The sequence below is a fragment of the Phyllobates terribilis genome, unplaced genomic scaffold, assembly GCF_046119375.1.
Source record: "Phyllobates terribilis strain yellow unplaced genomic scaffold, ASM4611937v1 Scaffold_11__3_contigs__length_659146591, whole genome shotgun sequence".
In the NCBI taxonomy this organism is placed as follows: domain Eukaryota; kingdom Metazoa; phylum Chordata; class Amphibia; order Anura; family Dendrobatidae; genus Phyllobates; species Phyllobates terribilis.
Window position 1 is genome coordinate 601,678,007 of NW_027362771.1, and position 6,999 is coordinate 601,685,005.

General features: G+C 45.9%; 1 non-coding gene across 1 annotated transcript; it reads right to left on the reverse strand.

Moving 5' to 3' along the window:
• Positions 1–6,344: 6,344 nt before the first annotated feature.
• Positions 6,345–6,416, reverse strand: TRNAW-CCA (transfer RNA tryptophan (anticodon CCA)). The gene has a single exon. It is a non-coding gene; the product is annotated as a tRNA-Trp (tRNA).
• Between the last annotated feature and the right edge of the window lie 583 nt (positions 6,417–6,999).

The following is a 6,999-nucleotide window of genomic DNA, read 5'->3' on the forward strand; positions in this document are numbered from 1 at the left end:
CCTCACTCTTCCACGCTGCCCTGATGCGGTGGCAGGGGGTAATAGGGCTGGGGTTGATGTCAGCTTATAATGCCAGCTGACATCAAGCCCAGGTTGATAATGGAGAGGCGTCTATAAGACACCCCCATTACTAACCCCATAGTCAAAGTTAAAAAAAAAAACACAAACACCCAGAATAAAGTCCTTTAATTGAAATAAACACACAATTCTTTATTGTTCTAAATTAAACTCTACTTACCATCACGCCCATTCCAGCTGAAGCCAACGATCTCCTGCAATAAAAGAAAAATAATAAAGCAACCTCATCCTTACCTTTCCATGGTTCCCACGATGGCTCCAGCTCTGCTACATCGAGATGACAGGCTGGACCGCAGCAGAAGGCTGCCATCCAGCCTGTCATCCCGCAGACACTGAGAAGCGCAGGCATGCTTGCGCTCCTCAGTGTCTCTCTGTGACGGCATAAAGATGAGCCGAGTTCATGTCCAATGAACTCGGCTCACCTCATGCACGTCACTGACAGCGTGGGAAAATTCTCCTGCACTCAGCGCTTCAGCGTGAGAATTCTCCCACGCTGTCAGTGACGTGCATGAGGTGAGCTTATGTCCAATGAACTCAGCTCACCTCTTGTACGTCACTGACAGCGTGGGAGAATTCTCACGCTGAAGCGCTGAGTGCAGGAGAATTTTCCCACGCTGTCAGTGACGTGCATGAGGCTGATATTTAAATTTGGCGCACAAATCGGTGATTGGTCGCGGGCAGCGCCCGCGACCAATCAGCACGGTAGTGTTTAACTTTGGCGACAAGATCAGTGATTGGTCGCGCGCCAAGACCACGACCAATCACCGATTTGGGCGCCACATTTAAATATCTGCCGCGACCAATCAGCACAGCGTTGTTTAAATGTGGATCCAAGATCGGTGATTGGTCGCGGCCTATATTTAAATTGGCGCACAAATCTGTGATTGGTCGCGGGCAGCGTCCGCGACCAATCAGCACAGTAGTGTTTAACTTTGGCGGCAAGATCAGTGATTGGTCGCGGTCAAGACGGCGACCAATCACCGATTTGTGCGGCACATTTAAATAGCGGCCGCGACCAATTGGATGTCAGCGCCGCTCCCCGGTCCTCCCTTCACACCCTAGCCGCTGATGTCCCCACAGTATCCACATGGTGTTACAAAGGTCGGGACATTTGTGTTAAAAATCGCTGATTGGTCGCTGGCGCTGCCCGCGACCAATCACCGATTTGGGCGCCAAATTTAAATATCCTCCGCGACCAATCACCCATCTTGGCTCCACATTTAAACACCGCTGTACTGATTGGTCGCGGACGCTATTTAAATGTGGCACAGCACAGCAGTGTTTAAATGTGGAGCCAAGATTGGTGATTGGTTGCGGCCGATATTTAAATTTGGCGCCCAAATCGGTGATTGGTCGCGGGCAGCGCCAGCGACCAATCAGCGATTTTTAACACAAATGTCCGGATCTTTGTAACACCATGCGGATACTGTGGGGACATCAGCGGCTAGGGTGTCAAGGGAGGACAGGGGAGCGGCGCTGCGGGTCGAGATACTTCTGCTGCGAGCAGTCGCTCATCTCCCGGCTTCTCGCAACGGAAGTATCCGACCAGGCAGCGGCGCTCCCCGGTCCTCACCAATATGATTAGCTGATTGGTCGCGCTCTCCGCACGCGACCAATCAGTGATCTTGGCGCTAAAGTTAAACACCGCTCTGCTGATTGGTCGCGGATGCTGCCCGCGACCAATCACCAATTTGGGCGCCACATTTAAATAGCGGCCGCGACCAATCAGCGAGCTTGGCGCCAAATTTAAACAACGCTCTGCTGATTGGACGCGGACGCCAGCCGCGACCAATCAGCGAGATTGGCGCCAAATTTAAACCCCGCTCTGCTGATTGATCGCGGTCGCCGTCCGCGACCAATCAGTAGTATTGGCGCCAAATTTAAACCCTGCTCGGCTGATTGGTCACGGTTGCCGGCCGCGACCAATCAGCAGTATTGACGCCAAATTTAAACCCCGCTCTGCTGATTGGTCACAGTTGCCTTCCGCGACCAATCAGCGATTTTGATGCCAAATTTAAACACCGCTCTGCTGATTGGTCGCGGCCGGCGATTGCGACCAATTAGCATTATTGGCGCCAAATTTAAACCCCGCTCTGCTGATTGGTCGCGATGCCGGCCGCGACTAATCAACATTGTTGCCGCCAAATTTAAACACCGCTCTGCAGAATGGTCGAGGTCGTGACCAATCACCATTATTGGCACCAAATTTAAACACCGCTTTGCTGATTGGTCGCGACCACAACCTATCAGCATTATTGGCGCAAAATTTAAACCCTGCTCTGCTGATTAGTCGCGACCGCCGGCCGTGACCAATCAGTGATATAGTTGCCAAATTTCATCACCGCTTTGCTGATTGGTCGCGGTTGCTGGCCGCGACCAGTCAGCGATTTTGGCGCCAAATTTAAACACCGCTCTGCTGATTGCGCCGGGTCTGCCGCATACATATTCTAGAATACCCGATGCGTTAGAATCGGGCAACCATCTAGGTTCATGAAATAATTTAAAAAAAAATTGACGTGGGGCTTCGCACTATATTTGTGTCCAGCCAGGTACAGCAGGCAGGAACGGGCTGCCCCCAACCACCAGCTGCCTATTTGTACCTGGCCGGACACAACAATATAGGGAAGCCCTTTTTTTCTTAATTATTTCATGAATTTCATGAAATAATTAAAAAAAAAAATACGTGGGGCTTCGCCCTATTTTTGTGTCCAGCCAGGTACAACTAGGCAGCTGGGGGCTGGAATCTGCAGCGCAGGGAGGCCCAAGCTTTCTGGGTCCCCCCAGCTGCAAATTGCAGTCCGCAGCCACCCCGGAAAATGGCGCATTCATAGAAGCGCCATCTTCTGGCGCTGTACCCAACTCATCCAGGGCCCTGGTGCGGTGGCTCACTGGGTAATAAAGGGGTTAGGGCCAGCTTGGCATTATCAGCTGGCCCTAAGCCTGAAATTCATGGGGTCACGCCAATATTAGACATGACCACTATGAATTTCTAATAAAGTATTTAAAAAAAAACACAACACCCAGAAAAAAGTCCTTTAATTGAAATAAACACACAATTCTTTATTGTTCTAAATTAAACCATACTTACCATCACGCACATTCCAGCTGAAGCCAACGATCTCCTGCAATAAAAGTAAAATAATAAAGCAACCTCATCCTTACCTTTCCATGATTCCCACGACAGCTTCAGCTCTGCTACATCGAGATGACAGGCTGGACCGCAGCAGAACGCTGCCATCCAGTCTGTCATCCCGCAGACACTGAGAAGCGCAGGCTTGCTTGCGCTCCTCAGTGTCTGGCTGTGACGGCATCCAGATGAGCCGAGGTCATGTCCAATGAACTCGGCTCACCTCATGTACGTCACTGACAGCATGGAAGAATTCTCCTGCACTCAGCGCTTCAGCGTGAGAATTATCCCACGCTGTCAGTGACGCACATGAGGTCAGCTGAGTTCAATGGACATGAATGAGCTCACCTCATGCACGTCACTGACAGCGTGTGAAAATTCTCACGCTGAAGCGCTGAGTGCAGGAGAATTCTCCCACGCTGTCAGTGACGTGCATGAGGTGAGCCGAGTTCATTGTCGGCTCATCTGGATGCCGTCACAGCGAGACACTGAGGAGCGCAAGCAAGCCTGCGCTTCTCAGTGTCCGCGGGATGACAGGCTGGATGGCAGCGTTCTGCAGCGGTCCAGCCTGTCATCTCGATGTAGCAGAGCTGAAGCTGTCCTGGGAACCATGGAAAGGTAAGGATGAGGTTGCTTTATTATTTTACTTTTATTGCAGGAGATCGTTGGCTTCAGCTGGAATGGGCGTGGTGGTAAGTATGGTTTAATTTAGAACATTAAAGGATTGTGCCTTTATTTCAATTAAAGGACTTTATTCTGGGTGTTTGTGTTTTCTTTTAACTTTGACTATGGGGTTAGTAATGGGGGTGTCTTATAGACGCCTCTCCATTACTAACCTGGGCTTGATGTCAGGTGGCATTATAAGCTGACATCAACCCCAGCCCTATTACCCCACTGCCACCGCTACAGGGCAGTGGGAAGAGCGAGGCTAAGTGCCAGAATTGGCGAATACTATGGATGCGCCATTTCTGGGGCGGCTGACGGCTGGTGTTTCTAGCCTGGGAGGGGGCCAATATTCATGGCACCCTTCCTGGGCTATTAATATCAGCCCCCAGCTGTCTGCCTAGCCTTTGCTAGCTATTAAAATAGGGGGGACCCCACGTCATTTTTTTTGGGGGGGGGTCCCCCATTTTAATAGCTAGTAAAGGCTAGGTATTCCGCTGGGGGCTGATATTAGTAGCCTGGGAAGCTCGATGGGTATTACCCCCTTCCCAGGCTTCAAACATCTGCCCCAGCCGTCTGCTTAACCTCCGCTAGAGACTAAAATTACGGGGAACCCCACGCCAATTTTTTTTTAAAGAAATCCTTTATTTTAACACTAAATGACAAGTACAGTAATCAACACTATCACTGTACTTCTTATATATGTGACTGACATGTTTCTATCTATCTAATCTATGTGTGATGCTCTATTCCTTCTATTCTAAATTGTGGGGTACAGATGCTGAATTGCCGGTCGGCTTTTCTAAAGAGACAGTGCATGAAAACACTATTATTGTTTTTAATAAATCCTTTACACTAAATGACAAGTACAGTAAGCAACACTGTCACTGTACTTCATATATATGTGACTGACATGTTTCTATCTATCTAATCTATGTGTGATTCTCTATTCTTTCTATTCCAAATTGTCGGGTACCGCTGGTGAATTGCCGGCCGGCTTTTTTAAAGAGACGGTGCATGAAAACACTATTATTTTTTTTGATAAATCCTTTACACTAAATGACAAGCACAGTAAGCAACACTGTCACTGTACTTCATATATATGTGGCTGACATGTTTCTATCTATCTAATCTATGTGTGAAGCTCTATTCTTTCGGTTCTAAATTGTCGGGTACCAGTATATGCCGCTGCTGAATTGCCGGCTTTTCATGTTTCACTGTTGGCACTGTTCCCATCGATTTGGGCAATCACTGTAATGCCACAACCACCATGGCTGTGGCATTACAGTGAGTGGCAGACAATCCCTGCATGATTGGTGCTCTAAATAGCGCCAGACATGCAGTACAAGCTTTTGGTGCAGAACAGTTATCGAACATAAGCTCGAACAGCCGAATTTTTTGCAAATCGTTCGGGTTTGTCGAACAACTCGAACACCACCCAAAACAGCTTGAATTTGAGATTGGCGAACAGTTCTAGTCAAACACTGCTCATCTCTACACGCAACCTTCCGATCTGGAGTCAGACACGCTACCGTTGCTCCACAAGGTCATGTGAAAACAAGTTTTCCGCCCATAATATAACTCACTTAAAAAGTGCATGAAGAAATCATGGCACACCTTCTCGAAATTTGCTACTTTTACTTACAGACTGAAAAAGACATAAACAAGGACGAATGAACATCTTGATATTGGGAATGCAGGGATTACCAGTTTAAAATTTAGAATCTAGTAATGAACACTTTTTTCTTATGGTTTCAAAGATGACAATGCTATGATCAAAGTGAAAAGAGATCCCGAAGTGCATTAAATATTCAATGTTTTGATTTCGTTTCCGAATGATTTTTCTCATCAAAGAATTGTTTATAAGATATTAATCTATAACAATCAACTAAAAGACACTTTTTTAGACACTGCGCTGACAGATAGCAACACAGTTTCAATTTTAAAAACAGACATGGGTTAAGTAATGAAAAAGTTGCTTGACCCTGGCGTGATTTGAACACGCAACATCCTGATCTGGAGTCAGACGCGCTAAAGTTGCACCACAAGATCATACAATAAGAAACTTTCCGCCCATAATTCACATGAAAAGTGTATGAAGAAATCGCGCAAACCTTCTCCAAATTTGCTACTTTTGCTCACAGACTGAAAATGACATAAACAAGGATGAATGAACATCTTGATATTGGGAATGCAGGGTTTTCCTGTTTAAAATTTAGAATCTAGTAAAGATCCGTTTTTTCTTATGGATTCAAAGATGACAATGCTATGATCAAAGTTAAAGAAGATCCTGATGTGCCTTAAATATTCAATGTTTTGATTTTGTTCCCCGATGATTTTTCTCATCAAAGAATTGTTTGTAAGATATTAATCTATAACATTCAACTAAAAGACACTTTTTTATACACTGTGCTGACAGATAGCAACACAGCTTTAGTTTTAATCCAGACATGGGTTAAGTTATGAAAAAGATTTTTGACCCCGACGTGATTTGAACACGCAACCTTCTGATCTGGAGTCAGACGCGCTACCGTTGCGCCACGAGATCATACAAAAAGTAACTTTCCACCCATGATATAACTCACTTAAAAAGTGCATGAAGAAATCTTGCCACACTTTCTCGAAATTTGCTACTTTTACTTACAGACTGAAAAAGACATAAACAAGGACGAATGAACATCTTGGTATTGGGAATGCAGGGTTTTCCAGTTTAAAATTTAGAGTCATTGTGCTGACAGATAGCAACACAGCTTCAATTTTAATCGAGACATGGGTTAAGTTATGAAAAAGTTTTTTGATCCCGACGTGATTTGAACACACAACCTTCTGACCTGGAGTCAGAATCGCTACTGTTGCGCCATGAGGTCATATTAAAAGTTACTTTCCGCCCATAATATAACTCACTTAAAAAGTGCATGAAGAAATAGTGGCACACCTTCTCGAAATTTGCTACTTTTAATTACAGACTGAAAAAGACATAAACAGGGACGAATGAACATCTTGGTATTGGGAATGCAGGGTTTTCCAGTTTAAAATTTAGAGTCTAGTAAACAACCGTTTTTTCTTATGGATTCAAAGATGACAATGCTATGATCAATGTGAAAGGAGATACCAACTGCCCTAAATATTCA